A 6,000-nucleotide genomic window follows, 5' to 3' on the forward strand; every position below is an offset into this window, starting at 1 on the left:
CTTTTTTTAAATTTTTTGTAGAGCTATGTTGCCCAGGCTGGTCTCAAACACCTGAGCCAAAGCGATCCTCCAGCCTCAGCCTCCCAAAGTGCTGAGATTAGAGGTATGAGCCACAACGCTTGGCCTCATTTCTGATATTGTTAATTTGTCGTCTTTCTTTGTTCTTGGTTAGCTTGGCAAGTAATCTGTCAATTTTATTTACGCTTTTTGAAGAACCAGCTTGTGGTTTCATTGATTTCCTCTGTTGTTTTCCTGTTTTCAGGTTCATTTATTTCTTCTCTAATTTTTATTATATCTTTTGTTTGCTCTAGGCTTAAATTACTCCTCTTTCTCTAGTTTCCTAATTTGAAAGCTTAGATTATTGATTGTAGATTTTTCCTTTCTCATATATGCGTTTAAGCTAGAAATTTTCCCCTAAGCACTGCTTTAGGGAATCCCACAAATTTGGTATGTTGTATTTTCATTTACTTCAAAATACTTTTACATTTCTCTTGAGGATTCTTCTTTGAATTGTGTTATTTAGAAGTATGTTTAACTTCCAGGCCGGGTGCGGTGGCTCACGCCTGTAATCCCAGCACTTTGGGAGGCCGAGGCGGGTGGATCACGAGGTCAGGAGATCGAGACCATCCTGGCTAACACGGTGAAACCTCGTCTCCACTAAAAATATAAAAAATTAGCCGGGTGTGGTGGCGGCCGCCTGTAGTCCCAGCTACTCAGGAGGCTGAGGCAGGAGAATGGTGTGAACCTGGGAGGCAGAGCTTGCAGTGAGCCGAGATCGTGCCATTGCACTCCAGCCTGGGCGACAGAGCGAGACTCTTGTCTCAAAAAAAAAAAAAAAGTATGTTTAATTTCCAGATATTTGAGTTTTCCATCTACCTTTCTGTTATTGATTTCTAGTTTAATTTTATTGAGAGCATACTTGTGATTTCTATCATTTGCTATATCATATTTTTCCACAAATTTGATGTTATATTTTCATTTAGTTCAAAATATTTTTTCAAAGTAATTAAATGTTTATTAATAACAACTAGGTACAGATGAACCTATACTGAATCATAGCTTCCCTGTGGATTTTTTTTTATGATTCTACAAAAAGAACATTTATATACTACAGCAAATTCTCCATTTCTCTCCTTTACACCTTTCTTGCACATTGTGGGTGCTTTTTCACTTCTCTAATTCTAAATTCTTGAAAAATTCCTTCTCTAATCTCCTGCTCTCATGGTTTTAACTCGTTCTATGTTTCCCTCCTCAGTATTAATAAACAGATTGGCAAATTATTTTGCTAAGTCACCCCCTTTCTCTATTACCAATCTGGTCCTGTTTTCCACCCATAACCATCAATTTTTCATTAGCCCAAAAGAACAAATCTGTCCAGAAAGGACCATCTTTGAAGAATGGGTAAGGGGAAGAAAATAAAGTAGCAAAGTAACAAGTTTCTTTAATGTTGGAGGGTAAGGTAAAAATTGGCAAAAATCCATACATTAACCATACCAGTCTGTTCGGGTTGCTATAATAAAATACCATAGTCTGGGTGGCTTATAAACAACAGCAATGTTTTTTTCCTCACAGTTCTGGAAGTCTGGAAGTCCAAGATCAGGTACCAGCATGGTTGGGTTCTTGTGAGGGTCCTCTTTCAAGTTGCAGACTGTGAACTTCTTGCTGTGTCTTTTTTTTTTTTTTTTTTTTTTTACTACTTTAAGTTCTGGGGTACATAAGCAGAACGTGCAGGTTTGTTACATAGGTATACATGTTCCATGGTGGTTTGCCACACCCATCAACCCGTTACCTATATTAGGTATTTCTCCTAATGCTATCCCTCCCTTACCCCCCTACCTCCTGACAGGCCCTGGTGTGTGATGCTCCCCTCCCTGTGTCCATGTGTTCTCATTGATCAACTCCCACTTATGAGTGAGAACATGCAGTATTTGGTTTTCTGTTCTTGTGTTAGTTTGCTGAGAATGATGGTTTCAGGCATCATCCATGTCCCTGCAAAGGACATGAACTCATCCTTTTTATGGGTGCATAGTATTCCATGGTGTATATGTGTCACATTTTCTTAATCCAGTCTATCATTGATGGGCATTTGGGTTGGTTCATTTCTTTTGAGAGCTCTTTTTGAGCTGTGTTATTTAGATGTATGTTTAATTTCCAGATATTTGTTTTCCATCTATCTTTCTGTTACTGATTTTTAGTTTAATTTTATTGAGAGCATACTTGTGATTTCTCTTATTTTTAGTTTGTCATGGTATCTTTTATGGACCAGAATATGTTCTCTCTTGGTGAATTTTCTATGTGAGCTTGAAAAAAATGGTGTTCTGCTGTTGGGGTGTTCTGTAAATTAGATGAAGTGTCATTTAGCTAAAGTTGATTAGTATGCCTTTCAGATCAACTATATCCATATTGATTTTCTGCCTGCTTAATCTATCAATTACTGAGTGGCAGGAGGGGTTATTGAAGTCTGCAACTCTAATAATGGATTTTTGTCTATTTCTCCTTTCATTTCTATTAGTGTTTGCCTCACATATGTTGACACTCTATTGTTAGGTACATAACTAATTATAATTATTATGTGTTGGAGAATTGTTCCCTTTATTATTATTATGTGTTGGAGAATTGTTCCCTTTATTATTATGTAATGCCCCTTTTTATCTCTGATAATTGTCTTTGTTCTGAAGTAAGTTCTGTCTAAAATTATATAGCTACTCCAGCTTTCTTTTCATTAGTGTAGTATGATATATCTTTCTCTATTGCTTTATGTTTAACCTCTCAGTCTTATGTTTAAAGTGGGCTTCTTGTAGACAACAGGTAGTTGGGTTTTTTCTTTTTTTTGAGATAGGGTCTCATTCTGTCACTCAGGCTGGAGTGCAGTGGCATGATAATGGCTCACTGCAGCTTTGGCCTCCTGGGCTCAATCGAGCCTCCTACCCCAGCCTCCTGAGTAGCTGTGACCATAGACACATGCCACCACACCTGGCAAATTTTTGTATTTTTTGTAGAGATGGGGTTTCGCCATGTTTCCTAGGCTGGTCTCAAACTCCTGGGCTCAAGTGATCTGCTCACCTCGGCCTCCCAAAGTGCTAGGATTACTGGCGTGAGCCACTGTGCTTGGCCTAGTTGGTTTTTTTTAAAATTCACTCTGACAAACTTTGTCTTCAATTGGTGTATTTTGACCACTCACATTTAGAGTGTTTCTTGATATATTTGGATTAATATCAACCATGTTTGTAACAGTTTTCTATTTGTTGTCCAAGGTTTCTTTTTCTGCCTTCTCTGGTTTTAATTATTTTACATGGTTTCATTTTGTCTCCTCTCTTAGAGTATCAGTTATACTTTTTTAAACAACTTTTACTGATTTCTCTTGAGTTTACTACATATTTTAACCAATCTAAGTCCACTTTCTTTTTTTTTCTTTTGAGACGGAGTCTCACTCTGTTGCCCAGGCTGGAGGGCAATGGTGCGATCTTGGCTCACTGCAACCTCCGCCTCCTGGGTTCATGTGATTCTCCTGCTTCAGCCTCCTGAGTAGCTGGGACTACAGGCATGTGCCACCACGCCGGCTAATTTTTTTTTTTTTTTTTTGAGACAGAGTCTCGCTCTGTCGCCCAGGCTGGAGTGCAGTGGCGCGATCTCTCGGCTCACTGCAAGCTCTGCCTCCTGGGTTCACACCATTCTCCTGCCTCAGCCTCCTGAGTAGCTGGGACTATAGGTGCCCACCACCTTGCCCGGCTAATTTTTTTTTTTGTATATTTAGTAGAGACAGGGTTTCACTGTGTTAGCCAGGATGGTCTTGATCTCCTGACCTCATGATCCACCCGCCTCGGCCTCCCAAAGTGCTGGGATTATAGGCGTGAGCCACCGTGCCCGGCCAAGTCCACTTTCAAATAACACTCTTATGCTTAACTTGTATGTAGTGCACATACCTTAATGCAGAGCATTTGTCATTCATTTCAATTACTCATACACTATAATCACTCAGTATATTGTTGCTATTATTTCTTCAGACAGTTATCTTTTAGATCAATTAAGAATAAGAAAAATAAATATTTTTCTTTACTTTCATTTATTTCATTTCTAATCCTCTTTCATTCTTTATGTAGATCTCAGTTGCCTGAAGAAAATCTTTTAACATTTCTTAAAGTGCAGGTTTGCTGGTGCTGAATTCCATCAGTTTTTATTTGTCTGAGAAAGTACTTATTTCATTTCTCCTTCACTTTGGAAGGATAATTTTGCTGGATATAGAATTTTAGGCTGGACACAGTGGTGCACAACTGTAATCCCAGCACTGTGGGAGGCCAAGGCGGGTGGATCACTTAGCTCAGCAGTTTGAGACCAGCCTAGGCAAAATGTAGAAACTCTGTCTTTACAAAAAGATACAAAAATTAGCCTGGCATGGTGACATGTGCCTGTAGTCCCAGCTACTCAGGAGGCCAAGGTGGGAGGATAGCTTGATCCCAGGAGGTCTAGGCTGCAGGGGGCCATGATTGCACCACTGCTCTCTAGCCCGAGCCAGGGTGAGACCCTATCTCAAAAAAAAAAAAAAAAGAATTTTAGGTTGGTTGTTTTTTCTTTCAACAGTTTAAATATTTCACTTCACTCTCTTCTTGCTTGCATGGTTTCTGGTGACAATTCCACTGCAGTTCTTATCCTTGTTCTTCCACAGGTAAGGTTTCCCCTCTGGTTTGTTTCATTATTTCCTGCTGGGGATAGGCCCCCAAATCTGGCCATAAACTGGCCATAAACAAAATCTCTGCAGCACTGTGACATGTTCATGATGGCCATGATGCCCACACTGAAGGTTGTGGGTTTACCGGAATGAGGGCAAGGAACACCTAGCCCACCCAGGGCGGAAAACCGCTTAAAGGCGTTCCTAAGCCACAAACAATAGCATGAGCAATCTGTGCCTTAAGGATATGTTCCTGCTGCAGAGAACTAGTCAGAGCCCATCCCTTTGTTTCTGCCCATCCCTTTGTTTCTGCCCATCCCTTCGTTTCCCGTAAGGAATACTTTTAGTAAATCTATAATCTATAGAACAATGCTTATCACTGGCTTGCTGTCAGTAAATATGTGGGTAAATCTCTGTTTGGAGCTCTCAGCTCTGAATGCTGTGAGACCCGATTTCCCCCTCCACATGCCATATTTCTGTGTGTGTATCTTTAATTCCTCTAGCGCCACTGGGCTAGGGTCTCCATGACCGAGCTGGTCTCAGCAATTTCCTCTTTGTTTTTGGTTTTATGCAGTTTGAATATTATATGCCTAGGTGTAGTGGTGTTTTCTTTTGGTATTTATTCTGCCCATTTTCCACTGAACTTCTTGGATGTATTGTTTGGTGTCTATTAATTTTGGAAAGTTATCTGCCATTATTACTTCAAATATTTCTTCTGCTTCATTCTCTATTCCTTCTTCTGGTATTCCAATTTAGCACATGTTACTTGTGTTGAAATTGTCCCATAGTTCTTGGATATTCTGTTCTATTTTTTAGTCTTTTTTTCTATTTGCATTTCAGTTTGAGAGGTTTCTACTGACATATCTTTAGCTCATTGATCTTTTTCCTCAGCTGTGTCCAGTCCATTGATGAACCTATCAAAGGCATTCCTTGTTTCTGTTACTTTTCTTTTTAATTTCTAGTATTTTCTTTTGAGTCTTTATTGGCATTTCCTTCTCTCTAGCTTCATTATCCATCTATTCTGGCATGTTGTCTACTTTTTCCATTAGTGCCCTTAATGTATTGGTCATAGTTATTTTATTTTTTTTTTATTTTTTTAGAGACAAGATATTGCTCTGCTGCCCAGACTGGCATGTGGTGGTATGATCACAGCTCACTGTAGCCTCAAACTCCTGGGCTCAAGCAATCCTTCTGCCTCAGCGTCCCAAGTAGCTAGGACTACAGGCAGGCACCACCATGCCCAGCTAATTTTTTTTTTTTTTTAAGAGACGAAGTCTTGCTCTGTTGCCCAGACTGGTCTTGAACTCCTGGCCTCAAGCAATCCTCCTACCTTG

This window comes from Gorilla gorilla, chromosome X (assembly GCF_029281585.2).
Source record: "Gorilla gorilla gorilla isolate KB3781 chromosome X, NHGRI_mGorGor1-v2.1_pri, whole genome shotgun sequence".
Taxonomy (NCBI): Eukaryota; Metazoa; Chordata; class Mammalia; order Primates; family Hominidae; genus Gorilla; species Gorilla gorilla.